This window comes from Lutra lutra, chromosome 1, assembly GCF_902655055.1.
Source record: "Lutra lutra chromosome 1, mLutLut1.2, whole genome shotgun sequence".
Taxonomy (NCBI): Eukaryota; Metazoa; Chordata; class Mammalia; order Carnivora; family Mustelidae; genus Lutra; species Lutra lutra.
The window spans coordinates 111,816,979-111,832,888 of NC_062278.1; the positions used below are offsets into that span (position 1 = coordinate 111,816,979).

Genomic DNA, 15,910 nt, shown 5'->3' on the forward strand with positions numbered 1-15,910 from the left:
ATAACTTATTAAAAGTTTTGCATCAGCTTTCCTAAGTGAGATTATTTGAAAATTGTGTGGGTGGGTATATGTGTATATTTGCATTGCCAGATTCCAGTATAAGAGTTATGCTTAAATCACCATAAAATAATCTGGAGGCCTTCCTTTTCCTTTGTTTTTGAAATTTTTGAATGCCACTTACATGATCTGTTCCTTAAATATGTGAAAGAATTCCCCTGTGAAACTGCCTTGACTTGGTGCCTTTTTTGGAGGGGTGGAGGTGTTTCCTCTTTTTATATTTCTCCATTAATTCAACTAATTTGCTTTTATATCTTTTCTGTGGTTACTTTTGTTAATTGTATTTTAGGAAAGTCACCTATTTCATGATTTGCATGGAGTTCAATAATTTCTTATAATCATTTTCATTTTCGTTGTGTTTATTACTTGTGTTTAGTGTGTTATTACTGAAAGTTTTGTGGTTTTGTGCTTTATTTCTCTATTCCCTCTTTTGGTTAATTTAACACAGGTTTGTTTATTATTTATTAAGAAAACAGTCCTTATTTATTGGCTGTACCATTCTTAATTTTCTCTTTCAATATGTTTTCTTCTTTTTTGCCCAGGTTTATTTTGTTGTTTTTCTAATTGTCTGAGCTTGACTCTTATTTCATCTGTTTTCATTTCTACTTTTTTATTAATGTAAATAAAAAAATGCCAGATCCAGTCAGAATAAGCCTCATGGGGACAGGAACTGTGTCTGCTTGTTTGCTTCGAGACTACCGTAATGCCTATCACATAGCAGGTGTTTAAGCAGTATTTTTGTATGAATAAATAAATCCCTGTGAAATAATTACAGGATTTGTGGTGGGTTTCCTTCTGTTGCTTTACTTCTCCTCCGCTGTCTTTGGTCATTCTCTCTAGGTATCTGCTCATGTGGAGGCATAAGAAAATATTGACATGCTTCATATTACATTTTTGGAGTATGTTATTAATGTCTTTAAAGTCTACCAATACAATTTCCCCCAGTCAAGTAAAACTAGGTAAAAAGATCTCTGTCAAGATTAGCCTGGGAGAAAACATATCTGAGTAGAATCAGAATGTTAAGAGCTGACAGGTTAGTAGACATCATGCCCATCAGTTTTGTGAGTCTGGCCCCTTTGTTGAAGCTAAATCTTACAGAGAGGCCCGACTGTAGATGGAAAATGATGAAAACAGATGTGCTGCTGTTGGCGGGGAGGGCACAGATCGAGGGAAAGCCCAGCACCCTGCTCCTGGCTACCTTCCCTCCTGATCTTATCCCATGTCTCATTTGAAAACCAATAGTTCAAAAACTCTCAATTTTCAGATGGGAACGAAAACAAAAAATGCAAAGAAGGCAAATGATTCATTCAAAGTTACTCAGTGAATTAGAGCCATCATGTGGGACTACAACTCCGGCCTTCTGTTTTTGAATCTTGTGGTATTTCCAGGCTCACGGGAAGCTTCCCGTACCTTGCTTTGCTGTGTGTTTTTGGATGGACCCGGTGTTTGATTACCTCCCGTGGCAGGCCCAACAGTCCTTGCTAAGGCACAGACTGCATATTTGCTGATCCCCGAGGGGAAAGCTGTGATTCAGACTTTGAGGTCTAAGAATTGCAGACTTAGTTTCTAGTCTCCCGATGAAACTGCTAATCTGGGTGCCAATGGTGTTTCTGCTACACGGACACCTGCCCACACAGCATGATTAGAAATTATAATGATGACGGCGATGAGTCTTCCAGGACACCCACGTTCTTTGCAAGATATTTCTGCTAATCGTCTCTACCAGAATCAGTTGGAGAACTTTTTTTAGTTTTTTTTTTTTTTTTTTTAATTTTTTATTTCCCCCTTTCTAAGTCAAGTACAAATACTAGTTTAATTCTGGTGTAGGGTAAAGACTGGTACTCACCATTAGTGGCGTGTCATTTTTTTCGTGCCTGGGCTCCTAAAACCTCGGGTACATGGAGTGATGGAAAGCATCCTGGGCTAGATGTGAGGGTATTTGGATTCAGATTACAGCAGTGCCCCCAAATTTCCTGTGAACCCTTGGTAGGGGTTACTTCCCTTCTTTGCACCTTTGCTTGCTCTTCTGCTCAATGGGCATCTGATTCTGTTGTGTCTAATTTACTAGAGTCCTGGGAGTCGAATAAGTGACTGAGTAAGAAAATGCTTAATGAACTCTGCCCTTTAAATTGAGAGCATTGTTATTGAAGATCTTTTGCAGTGTTGGTATCTTAGCTTCTTGGGGTTTTATGTCATATACTACAATCAAACCGTGTAGGTGTGAGGACTGGGAAGGTAATTCTGATAAAGGACCAGAATCATGCCTAAAATGTTATTTTATATGGCCTCTACCTTGAACCGGGGAAAAATTATGCCAGGAGGAGATGGCACACAGGGAAAAAGGGAGGATCCCAGGAACTGAGAATCTCGTTGGAGAAGTAAGAGCAAAAACTAGAGGAGGGGGAGTAGGAGGCTAGAGTCTGGCTGTGTGACAATGCAGTCATTGGCCTAGTGGTGACAAGAGGCATCGGAAAAATGCTGACGCTGGCTTAGGGCCCTGTGTATCTGGCGTGTAGGGGGTCAGGAACGTGTAGATAGAGAGGCTGCAGGAAAACCCAGGTCCTCACAGAAGAGCCATGTCCCAAGAAAGCCCACCAGATGCCCACTAAGGAGGAGGGAAGCACTTCCAAAGCTCCTTAGGGCCAAGAAGAGCCTGGTATTCTTTGTCTCTGCTCTTTTATTTAGTATGGTACTTGGTTCCCACTACTTGCCTTTTTTTTTTTTTTTAATTGTTTTTGGTCCCACTTTTTAATGTAAAGTCTGAATGTCTGAAGGAATGTTTAAGAGGGATTCTTATAGGAAAGACCTGAGTTGGATAATTCTGTTTCTCTTTCTGGTGCACTGTTTCCTCATCCAAACAGTGTTGATCTCCATGACTTGGTTTCTATAACACTCACCACCTTTGTTGAAGGGCAGACATTTTTCTCATGTAGGATGAGAAAAAATACTTGGTGAGTATGTTGATGTTTGTGTTATAGTGTTGAGGGCTCAGAAGGAATAAAATGGTTTTGGAAGTCCTTTTCCTTTAGCAGAGGACTAGCTTGTAAACTGGGCTCGGATAACTTCAGCTTTTATTCTTGTCTATCTATCTATCATCTGTCTATCCATCCATCCACCCACCCATCCAACCACCTACCTACCCACACATCTATCTATGCAAGATGGTAGAATTTAATTTTCTTATTCTTTGATCTTTGTTTGGTTTGCTGGATCAAATAAACTGAGTTGAAGAAAAACTGACTTTTGAGAGAGAAATTTGGGGAGAAAAAAAGGTATCCTGATTTTTTGAAAAGAACTTTTCCCAGGATAGGTTATATAGTTTCTCTGACACTTGGGATGGGAACTAAAAGGTCTGGACACATTGAATCTCTGAAAACCCCGTGAATGTGTTGGCTGAGCTTTTTTCCTTCTTAGCACAGATGGAGAAGCCTTTTTATTTATTTATTTTTTCTTTCAGCAAAATAGAGCCAATATAATATCTGAAACCTTCAACCATGATTTGGGGAGATGATTCTCTATCTGTTGCTGGTCTAAATATAAAAGAAAATTTTTAAAAATTAGCAAAAACACAAATTTTTCAACTACAATTTCTTTTTTGGCAAAATTGGCCTTTGTCATTCTATTCCTTTATTTATAATTTAAAAAAAATTCTATAATTGAGCTAATTCCTAGCTTCCAGTGAGTCTTTTAACTAATCAAATGCATTTGAAATACTTTTTAATTTATTACAAGAACAATACAAAGCAGGAAATCATTTTATGTAATGTCTTTTCTTGTCGTTTTTCGGTGTTGTCAGCTCTTCTTCCTGACGGACTTTTGGTTTGGCTGGAAAGGGCCTTGGGGTATTCATCCCAGGTAATGTTTAACCATGTTGCTGTTGGTGAGTTACAAAAATAGTAACTAGTGATAGTAACTGGTAACAGAGTCCCTTTATGCCTTCACCTAGCTTCCTCTAATAGTAATATCTTACATAACCAAATACATTTGTCAAAGCTAAGAGATTATCATTAGTACAACACAGTTAATTAAACTGTAGTTGCATTAGAATTTCTCCAGTTTCTCCATTAATGCCTTTTGTCTCTTCCTGGGTGTCCAGCTTAGGCTACTACTCTGCATTTATTCATAGTGTCATTTTAGTCCATTTCCATCTGTAACTTACTCAGCCTTTCCTTGTTTTTCATGACCTTGATACTTTCTAAGTGTACTGGGCAGGTATTTTGCAGAATGTTCCCCAGTTTGAGTTTATCTGATGTTTTCTTATGATTAGACTAAGGTGGATTCTTTTTTTTTTCCCAAACAGGAAGAACTGCTATTATGTGTAATATAACATAAACATGTAAATATACATAAATATTTTATGCATTTTACATATAATGCAGTGACTAAAATTAGGTTTTTGACGAATATTTGATTGCATGCAAAAAGTGTTCATAATAAATTTAAGTGAAAATATAGACTCAAAATTATCATTCCAATTTTTAAAAAAATTTATTTTCAGTGTTCCAGAATTCATTGTTTATGCACCACACCCAGTGCTCCATGAAATACGTGCCCTCCATGTAATACCCACCACCAGGCTCACCCAACCCCCTACCCCCTCTCCCCTCCAAAATCCTCAGTTTGATTCTCAGAGTCCACAGTCTCTCATGGTTCGATTCCCTGTCCAATTTCAGCCAACTCACTTCTCCTCTCCATCTCCCCATGTTTTCCATGTTATTCCTTATGCTACACAAGAAAGCTAAACCATGTGATAATTGACTCTCTCTGCTTGACTTATTTCACTCAGCATAATCTCCTCCAGTCCTGTCCATGTTGATACAAAAGTTGGGTATTCATTCTTTCTGATGGAGGCATAATACTCCATAGTATATATGGACCACATCTTCCTTATCCATTCGTCCGTTGAAGGGCATCTTGGTTCTTTCCACAGTTTGGTCACTGTGGCCATTGCCGCTGGCCATTGGGGTACAGATGGCCTTTCTTTTCACTACATTAAGACCACCATCCAGGCAAAATGCCCTTCTTAGGGATTCATATCAGGAAGTACATGATATTAACCTGAGATGACCTATTACAGAGATGTTCACCTTGCTGGTGATCAGTTTTGTTTTGTTAGGTCTTAACTAACAACCATTTGTCTGAGACTATTAACATTCTAACATTTTTGCAAATTAGGGTGACAGTTGCTGACTAGTCTTCAAGCCACTAGCTTCATTGCAATGGAGGACCAACGCTTTCAAGGCAGGCAGCTCCCACAGCTCAATTAGGGAACATGGTGTGGACCTGAAGCCTGTGTTCGGGTTTGCCAATCTATCCTTCTGTCTTAACCCTGGGGGCCTGCCTGAGGGAAGACCTGAGCTACAATGCTGGCTTTGTGTATTCTTACCTAGGGAATGTACAGGGATCTAGACCTGCTTTAGAAATCAGATGTCCAGCAGAAAGGAGAACACTAAGGAAAGGAGGTGGAAGTGAGAGGTAGAGCTTGTCTATCTCTCCTACTGACTTCTAGAGATGATCCTTCCTTTGATTTTTATAGTGTCGTAGATGCCAGCCATTTACTGGTCAAATGGAAGTAGTCCTCTTCCTATATGAAGGAAGTATGGAGAATGATGGAGGGAGAGCTCTTCATCATTTGACGAGGGAACAGAATCTTCCATATCCATGGACCAAAACCAGCATCCCAGTGGGTAGAGCGGCTAAGCTGCCATTTTGTTGGTAGTAATCCTGGTCTTGTTTGGTTCTCTTCATCTTCACATTCGGGGTGGGGCCATTTGCTAGCAGTGTCCTGCAGTCTCTCGATCGTGAGATTTAAGACTGAGAGACATAATTGGCAATACTGGGTGGGTTGGCTCTGCCTGTGGGAATCTATGTGTCTTGATGTCTGTTGTAAAACTTGTCTGTCTCCACCAACCATTTTGCTTTGTTCACTTACTGGGAGGTACAAGTTGAGGAGAGGCTGGGGACCTGTTATCCCATGTGATGGCTCATAGCCACGTATGACCACTGAGCACTTGAAATGTGGTTAGTGCCACCTGTTAAAAGAATAATATTCTGTATGCATTTGTGAATTAAATCTTTTTCTACTCATTTTATTTTATTTTAATTTATTTTCTATTCCTACTAGAACATTTAAAATTGTGTATGTGGCTCACATTATATTTCTTTTGGGTGGTGGTGTGAGCCTGGGAAGAATATGGAACACAGTAAATTGACCTTGTGTTCTTCTCTGAGTTCTAATAATGTTGGCATTAAAAGTAAAAGCTTCAACAGTCATAATTTTCATTAAAAAAAATCTGATTCAGAAGAATTGGCTCATTTTACATTATTGCTTGGACTGGAGAAGAATCTGACATTTGGTATTTTCATAATTGAGAACATAACTTGATGACTTAAAAAAAAAAAATCACAACATTTTGTGCTTGGCCTTAGGTACCAGACTTTGAGCTTTTTGAAAATAGGGATTGTGTCCTTTTTTCTTTCTACCATCCTTTCCCCCCAAACCACACATTAACTAGCACATGAAGGTGGTTAGCTGGCAACTATTGAGATACAAAATAACTTTTAAAAAAGTAAACCTTAAGAAACTACCCTATATTTATGGTTGGAAGAGAGAAATAGCTACCTTTATAACCCTTTTTCTTAAGTCATCCACCAAAATTAAAGAACATTGATCCGAGTGTTTATTTACTTCTTGATTTGATTATCATTCTCATCAGGTGTCCCTGTCAGCTCTGCTTATGATAAAGAATCTTTTCAAGATGCTTAACCTCATCACCCCTGTGAGGAAGGGGAGACAGAAAAGGATGCTGCTTACACATAGTAATCCTCGCCTTGTTCAGACAGTGTATCTAAGGCCCTGAAGATTGGATTCTTCTTATTATCTCTCCTGTTTGATCCTTTCTAACATCTACTGATCCAGTGGAGGGCATGGGAATAATAATGAGAGATGAGTTTAAGCTTGACCTATATTAACTTTTCACCTTTTTAAAAATTTTATTTTACTTCACAATGAGCCAGAGCCTGTGTGAACCCGGGACTTACAGGCCCTCAGTCTTCATTTTAGGTACTCCCCTGATTTGTTCTTCTTTGGGCAAGCCCTGGAGCTGGGTGAGGGGATAGTCTTTGCTGGATGTTATTTGTCCAGAACCCTGTGCTGGGAAATCAAGAGCTTCTATGTTTCCAAGTTAGACATGATTCTAACTGATTCCTGAATCCAGCTGTAGTCAAGACCATGTCGCCTTGGTCAGGGGCAAGCGTTCTGGAGTCTGTGATGGCTTTGTTGCTCATGACTCCTACAAAAGGCCCCTTGAAAGAGCCTTTTTGGTTACAGACAGCCTTATTTCTAAGAAACATTTGAAGCTTTGATTCTTCTGCAGAACAGCATGGAAGATCCGGGTTCTCTTGGAGATGTGTACAGGACAGCTGTAATGTGTTCAGAAAGGATTGGCCTTGGAGTGAGAAGGCCTTTGTTTACTTTCTGACTGCTTGTTGGATTCTAGGCAAATAACGCATCATCTCTGAGCCTTAATTTCTTCATCTGTCCAAATTGGACAATATCTGCTTCCCAGGGTGGTCATGCGTTGATGTAAAGGGAGTGCCTATTTTAGGGACCAATCCTTAGGCTTTATAAACACTAAAAGAGTTGGTTTTTTCACATGTCTTGTGATTGTGGATGATAGACCAATAACCATCTTCTGTCTTCATTTTGGAGGTGAGGAGGAGGAGGGTATTGGGTAACTGTGTGGTAAATTCCACTTTAATTCTAGCTTTGAGAAAAAGAGCAGGGAGAATGTGGTAAGCAATTGCTTCTAAAAAGCTCGGACTAAAAGCACTTGATGGATTTGTGCCGGCTTCCCGGTAGACTCATCTCTGCACTGCCCGCATAGCACAATTAATAGTTATTACTCAAGAAGGAACAAATAAAAAAAAAGCGAGAGCAGGCATAAAAACATCCTTTCATCTTCCTGATGATGGTCCCCTCTGTCAGGTTGGTGGAGCCATACCTGTGAATCATCCTGGGAAAGCACAGTGTGGGTGATTAGAAGGAAGATCTTGTGGCTCATTTCTTACCCACTTCCTGGGCTGGGGAAATGTCTCAGCTCATCTTTCTTATCTACTGATGTCTTGTCAATATCTACTACCGTTCCCCATGCATCTTCACAAACAAGGGCCTCTTTCTCACTCCAGACCATAACTGTGTAGAGAGCCAGTTCCTCTCTGTGCAGACACAGTTGTAAAGTAAATGTAGATTAAAGCTGAGAAGAGAAGAATGGGGCCACGGAAGAGTCCTGGAGAAGGGGTACAGAACAGAGTCTGAGCAGAAGCATAAAAATGCTTAAGCTACGTTTGTGTTAGGAAGCTTTGACATGAGTCACAGTTCTGCCACAGATCAGCCACTTGACCTTGCATACTTCTCTCTTAAGCTCCTAGAGTCCATGTATCAACTTTTGCCACTTACAGACTTGAAGATTAGTCAGAGCCCAAGGAAGCCCTGACTTTGAGGATGGATGCCCCAAGTGGGCATCCGATTCTCCCATAGATGCAACTTGTTAAGCAAAATGGAGGTTGAGGTAACAGATTTTACGGTTTGTTCCTGTGGTTGAATCTGGCTGAAGCAGGAGTGACTCTGGGTGAGCTACACAATGTCTCTGAATTTCACTTTTGTCATCTATGAGATAGGAATAGGGTTGTCGGAACTGGAGATCATGCATGCTGTGATGCATTTGACACTGAATAAGCTCTCAATAAGAGATTGCTGTTATTATTGTTCTTATTATTATCTGTCACCACAGTCTTTTCCTTGGCCCTCTCTCATAGGGATAGACTGTCGCCAGGGGCAGTATTCATTGTGAAAGTGGTTTGCACTAGATAGATGGAAACTATCTGCATAGTGAATAATGCAATTAAAGAAAACTCAAGATCAGTTCCGCCATCTTCTTTATTTTTGCTCATGGGTTATTTGTCGTCAAGTCTTGGATTGTATCTTTTTTGCTACCGCTCTTGGATTTTCCCCTTCTTCTCTATTTCCACCGATTATTCTTCTAAGATGAACTCTCATTGCTTCCTGCTACTCTGGGGTTCCTGCCTCCAGGCTCTCCTAGAACCCTGGTTCTAAACTGTGTGGTTTCTGGGCTTGTGGCACCCCAATAAGCCTCCCAGCTTGCTGGTAATATAGCATCTCGAGTCCCACCCAGACCTGCGGGATCAGGGGCATGTTTGCCACCATGCTATAGGGCTTCCATCCACATGCTTAGCCAGTACTTGTGTGTTCTGCCTTTGGGCTGTTCCCTATTTCTGGTTGCTCTAGTACCTTTATTGCCAGAGGTGGTCGAGAGGGTAATAAGCATGGGGCTTTGGAAAGGCACTAGAATAGGAGAATAGTGGCTCAGTCCGTCACCATCCATTACCTTGACTGCGACAATAGAGTCTCTGAAATGGTTTCTATACTTTTATGATTTCCCTTTATTGCCTTTCTCTACACCACAGGGGGAGATCTTCTAAAGTTGTTAATTGGATTGCATCTCACCCCCACCATACATTGCCTTCCGTGGTATCTAGAAACATTCAGAAGACCTTCTTGTAGCCCACAAAGGCTCTGTGAGGTGGGCTTTCCTTATCTCCCACTCCGTAATCACTTCACTCAGTAGGGTTTTGTCCTGTGTGTAAGCCAATTTTGTTCCCACTTGACCTTCTGATTCTGCAAATGGCTGGCTTGGACTCTTCATTCTAGGGTCAGTAAAAGTATCTCCTTGGAGAGATCTTCCTTAACCTGTAGCTAAAGTAGCACACCTCTCCGCTTCCCATTTCTTTCTCCCTTTATCTTGCTTTATGTTCTATATAACACTTGAGGTTCTCTGGAAGCCTGGTTACCATGCCTTTGTTTTCTTTCCTTATTTGGCAAGCTCATTTGGTGAGAGCTGTCTTAGTTAAAACAGTGATGGTGATGACTTGCTGAGTGCTCCCTATGTGCTAAGCACGGTCTTAATGCAGTCTAATGGATCAGTTTGGATTATTTCATTCTCTTTAATGGATTCTTTGTTTCTGTCTTTGTCTTCCCTTCGTCTTAGGATGTCAGCTCCCAAAATGTGAGGATGGTATGTATTTGTTGGCCCTCTGTTCCTAGCCTATAGAAGGTTGCCCCAGCATAGGCAGAGAAGTGGTGCTCAGCAAATGGTTGTTTAGAGAATGTGTGGACCCCAGAAGGTTATTGCTGGGGAATGAGTTTACATGGAAGGAAAAAGAAAGAGACTCTCATCGCCTGCTCAAGGAGAAAATAGCCTTAAGTTCATCATTATCTTTAGTCTAAGGGAGCAGACGTTGGAATTGGAGTTGGGATTTGCTGTCACAACCTTGGGTACAGAAGCAGATCCTGACAGTCTAGGAGAGGGGTTTTCAAGTTGCACCTTAATGAGAACAAGTCGTTGCTAAACTCTTCAAGTCTGGTGTGTAGCGTGGTTGGAAATACAGGGCCTTATGACTTTTACGTTCTTTGCGCGCACGCTGTCGATGTGCGTATGTGAGCCTTTTATTATTATGGACTCAGCCGGCAGTAACCATGGTGAGTAGACCTATCACACAGCATTTTTTCTGAGTCGGTTTAAAATGCTGACAATTAAATATACCGTACTCTTTTAAGCGATCCATCAGTCTCCCTTGTTGTCATGGTGACCGGAGTATATTTAGAAATGTGACAAGTACACTGAGTTCAATTGCACTTTTGCCAAAACATAGTTTTGCAGCTAAAATTGAATTTCCTGATTGAAGATCCAAGTGCTGTTAAGGGGGCATAATCGTTTCTATACATTATTCTGGAAGCATAACTTACATCATTCTATTAAATCAGCAGTTAAAGTCTTATCGGGCTAGTAAGATACTGACACTTGAGTGGTTGTGTGTGGAGTTGATGAAGTAAAATAAAGGTGGCATCATGTTTTTTCCTTTAAAAATGAAATTGGGCCTCAGCAGTATAACTAGTTTAATGATTAATTCCCTTATATCTTTATAAAGAAATTATAGGTAAGCACGCATGGTTCTTTTCTTCCAGATTATATTTTTAATTGAAAGAAATTTATTAGCACCTCCTCTCTCCTACATGCAATCTATTCTTAGCAGTATGAGGGCATCTCTTTTTCTTTTGGTTTGACCTCGGGTTGACGAGCATCCTTATTTTTCCCAGCCCTGTTCCTGCTGGGCTTTACATGGGGTAAAGAGATGAAATGAACATGACCTTTTTGCCCCTGGGGGCTGGGGGTAAGGGAAAATGAAAGTCCCCTCTGTTGTCTGATCAAGAACTAGGTCCAGATTTCTTCCTCCCTGTCCTTTGACCTGTCACTACAGTGCCTGGAGAGTGATGTTGGGGAGGCAGTCCTTGCTCGGTCCACTACCAGAAGCTGGAGGAACTTAAGCAGTGCCTGGTCACTGTGACCACCCTGCTTCCCTTCCTGACCAAAGACGGATTGTTTTCACTTTGGGGATGAGAAGTGAGGACTCCTGGATACTTTTGCTTCTGAGTTTTCATGGAGCTGAATGTGTCAGCAAGTGGGGTAGATTTTGAGCCCCTGATACTATATGGTTAAGTTGTGTTTATTTCTTTCATGTACATCGCAAACAATGAGAGACATCTTAGTTATAACAATGGGTAAGATTTCCTGAGTTTTTTTCCATTCAATATGCTAGGCATTGTGAGTTGTAGGGTTGGATTTATTTATTTATTTGAGAGAGAGAGAGAGAGAGAGAGAGAGAGAATGAGCCGAGGAAGAGGAAGAAGCAGGATTGGAGTACCTGACCTTGGGCTCGAATCCCAGGATCCTAGGATCATGACCTGAGTTGAAGGCAGATGCCTAACTGACCGAGCCACCCAGGTGCCCCTGTAATAAGGATTTGTGGGTCATTTCAGTGGGACTACACAATAAATCTTATGAAGTAGCTCTATTGCCATTCTTATTTCACATTAAAGAAACAGATGCAGAGAGATTTTGTATTTTGTTCAAGAGGATGCTCCAAATAATCATGGAGTCTGGATTCCGATCTAAGTGTCCTCTTAACCGGGGCCTGCCCCACGGAAGGCACACAGTAGATATTTGTTACTAATAAGGGGCCTACTCCGAGAAGTCGCACAGATGTTTCAGTGTTTCCAAACATTCACGGATGTGGCCGCTACGTAACGGTGGACAGGAGCAGGGTCCGAAGGCATCACTGAGCCACTCCGTGTCTTCCCTTGTGGTTTAGAAGCAAAGGAGATTGATAGTGGGCTGGAAGGGAGCATACGTAAGTCACATCCAAGTGCTGTGGGTTTGGTCTCAGGACCTGTTTACATTCTTTAACATGAGTTTTTGTTTATATGGATGATAGCTAATGATATCATCTTAGAGATTAAAACAGAAATAGAAAAGATTTGAAAGAAAAATGTTTGTATGAAAATGAGTACATTTTCAAAAAAATAGGGAGAAAAATGTCAATTTGTCACAACATATGCTTTGATTAAAGTTTATAAAGAAAATCCTGAAGGAATTTACCAAAGGACTGGAAGAAGAAGTAGAAAAGATGTAATTATGGGTTTCCTTTTTTAATATTACACCAAAACTTGACAGGTGGTGGTTCCCTAATGTGAAATCTGAAATCGTTTCACTAAACTTCTTTATACTGTGTTATATTAAAATTCATTGGTCTAATATTCACTTTGAATTGATCTCCACCTCTGTAACACCACAAATTGCTCATTTGGAAATACTGGCTCACTGTAATTTTCCAGATGTTGACAAGTTCTGTTCTATAACAACAACAAAATCACATTCATTAATATCACCACTGCTTTCATCAAAAAATATATTATTGTTATATGTATTTATAATTATCATATATTATTATAAAATTATTAAGAATATACCAAGTATACAATAATAGTAGATGCAAGGTTTTTAAAATTCTAATTTTTACCTTAAAACTGATTTTTATCATTGGCAACAAATTCTGTTAGTTTTTTTCCTTGAAATGATGGAATCTCTTGGTTTATTTTTGAGATAGTGTCTGGCAACGCGAAGTCTGAATGACCACAGTTTGTCAGTCATTCTTTCAAATAAAAGTGAATGTTCTATGCAAAGAGCTGTTGGGTTAGCTCTTGATTTGGACAATCCTACAAGTGCATTTCTTGAAGATGACCATTATTGTTCAGGGTTCAGCAGAAGGTCTTTGTGCCTACTTTATATTTTGTCACGCAGGATCTTAGCGAGACGGGTGCTCAGAGATTGAGTTTCATAAAATTAATCATGTTTAGTGCATGGCAGAGCGTTATAAATGGAACTAGCCCCGTCTCCCCTTTCCTGTGGGGACCTGGTGGTGAAACGTACAATGGCTCTCAGGACATTTTGGTGCCACTGCTCGATTTGTGTTACGACTTTGGCCATTTTTACCCTCTCTTGATTGCTCTTGCCCCATCAGTGCCAGTGTCAACACTGAAGAACACTCATCATAGGCATTGAGAGCCACTGATCTAATCCTGTCCTTTCGTTTTTTAGGCGAGCAGAGCCGAAAGGGGCCTAGCCAGGACCACAGCACTGGTTAGTGGCAGAGCTTGGACAAGAACCCGGTTATTAGTGAATTCCTCTTTTCTTCTTTTGATTTCCTGTGCCAGTTTCAGGAATCTCAAGGTAGATGTTTCTGAACTTCTTTTGTGAATATGGGATGCCAAATATATATAATTATTGAATTTATTTGGGAAGATTTCCATATATGTGTGTATATATATATATATATATATTTTTTTTTTTTTTTTTTCTTATGAAGCCCTTGGCGTATTTTTCCCACTCTGTGCTCAGCCCTGTACCATGGCCCTCTTTTCCCACTCTTCGTAGTGACCACTGCTGCTCTTTAAACAGAAAGGGTTTTGTGTTTGCCAAGACCTGAGAGAAGTTGAAGGAGTGGCTCAGTGCTTATTCATTTTCTGGTTTAGAATTTCAGCCTTGTGGGGGAAAAAGGACTCAGGGACTTTGGGTTGAAGTAGCCACTTCCTTCTTCACCTGGCTTAGCTCAGAGTCCCAGGAAAAGTAACTGCACACACACCCGTTCTCTTATCTGTCACGCGAATTCATCTTGCTGGAAGACCCCTGCCTCCCACTTCTTTACTAGAATCCTCTCCCTCCCTTTTTTCTTTCCTATGGGAGGGAGGTTGTCCAGTAAAAATTACCCTTTGCTTTCGTCTTACCGATGTTAATATTTTATGTGATCTGTTTTCTTCAGTAAAAACTGGTCAGACTGACACTGTGATGGTGGATGCTGGGAAAAGCCGTAGCGCTCCACCCAGATATCATGTTTTCTCTTCAGTTCCCCTCTCTTATTTACAGTAGATTTGGGGGGGATTGGGGTCAGACAGGTCATAGTGTATTAAAATGAGTGAATCTGGCTGATTATAAACTTTGGTCCAGTGCACTCTCAAATGGATTCTTCTCTCATTTTCCAATATGTTGAGTTTTCTTTTGCGAGATCTCCTTTGTTCCTAGTTCTCATCCAGCATTTCATTGCGCTCTCCCATCTGTCAGCTATTTTGCCTTTTTTTTTGTTTTGTTTTGACTTTGTTTTCTAACATTCTTCTGCTTCCTCTGTGACTATCTTGGTTACCAGAAGTGAGCTCTGATGTGATCTTCGGTCATCCTGTGAATCAGCTCTTCCCTACACTTAGGCCTTCCATGACTTCCTTTTCTTTTCATAAAACAGATATTTTGTACCTTTGCTTCGGTGTGGACCATTTAGGTTCTTCTCTTTCTTTCTGAGACTTCGGTTGTGGCTCTGTCTAGCCATTTATGAGGCTCATGTATTATGTACCAGCAGTTCAGGTTTAACTCTTTCAAATGTGTTTTCTGCCTGTCTTGTGTGTGGCGCATCCTTGCCTCTCCGTGGAGGTGCTGAATGGGCGCTCTTTTCACCCAGGGGTCTCCTTTTTAAAGGCTGTTCTTCAGATTGGTATCTGGAGATCTGAGCTGTTGTTTATCTCTCAGCACTGGGCAGCTAAATCTCTGAAGCACAGAGCCGCAGTGGCCCATCCTCGGATGCTGACTCCCTCCCACTGCTGGGGTGCTACACACGCCTTCCCTGATAGATGGCAATTGAGCCTCTACTTGAGCACTTCAGTTTTTGGGGAGGCCATTTGTTCTACTGCTGGACGGCTTCATGTTTAAAGTTCTCCTCTGCATTGTTCTGAAACTGGAGTTTTCATGGTTTCAGCCCTAAGAGTTCTAGCGCTATGTGTTTTGCAAACGTGTAGGGTGTCTTATACATGACCAGTCCTCCGATTCTCAAGGGTAGCTTTGAGTCCTCCATCCCCTTCACTGCTTGCTATGTCTCTCTTAGGATTGCAGCAGATTTGGATGCTTATATTCTTTATCCCCAACCCCCTCCCCGCCAGGTCCACATCACTTTCTAGATTTCTGCCATGACTTCTACCTCTAAAGTTCTCTTTCCAGCCTACTTCTCTGTTCGATATGGAAACAGTATGAGTCTGTGGGTCTAAAAGCTGGGATATGCATAGGGAATAGAGTCAGTGATATTGTGATAGCACATAAGATGACAGGTGGTAGCTCCCCTTGTGGTGAGCATAGCAGGACTTACTGTTGGATCACCATGTGTATCTATGGAACACTTGTGCACTTGGAATTAATGTAACATTGTGTATCAAGTATACTTCAATAATTAAGGAAAAATAGCTAGGATATAAATTCTAGTACCATAACTTACTCGGAGGGGAACTCAGCCAGATTACTTAATTAGGCTGAGCCTTGGTTTATTCAGATACAAAATGTATATAATAATGACTTCTAAGAATATTTTTAAGGATTGAAGTATGCAAAATGCTTGGCTCAGT

The 15,910-nt window shown here is 40.7% G+C and overlaps 1 protein-coding gene across 9 annotated transcripts in view; it reads left to right on the forward strand.

Moving 5' to 3' along the window:
• Positions 1-15,910, forward strand: part of LPP (LIM domain containing preferred translocation partner in lipoma) — a 665,377-nt gene that overhangs the window by 138,766 nt on the left and 510,701 nt on the right. For 3 of the 9 annotated variants that reach the window (XM_047732767.1, XM_047732773.1, XM_047732708.1), the window contains one exon: positions 3,845-3,912. The exons of 5 other annotated variants lie outside the window; for them this stretch is intronic. The gene's annotated coding sequence lies outside the window, so the exon portion shown is untranslated. Of the gene's footprint in view, positions 1-3,844; positions 3,913-13,571; positions 13,704-15,910 lie in introns of all 9 variants that reach the window. One more of the 9 variants, XM_047732715.1, reaches the window with a different exon arrangement.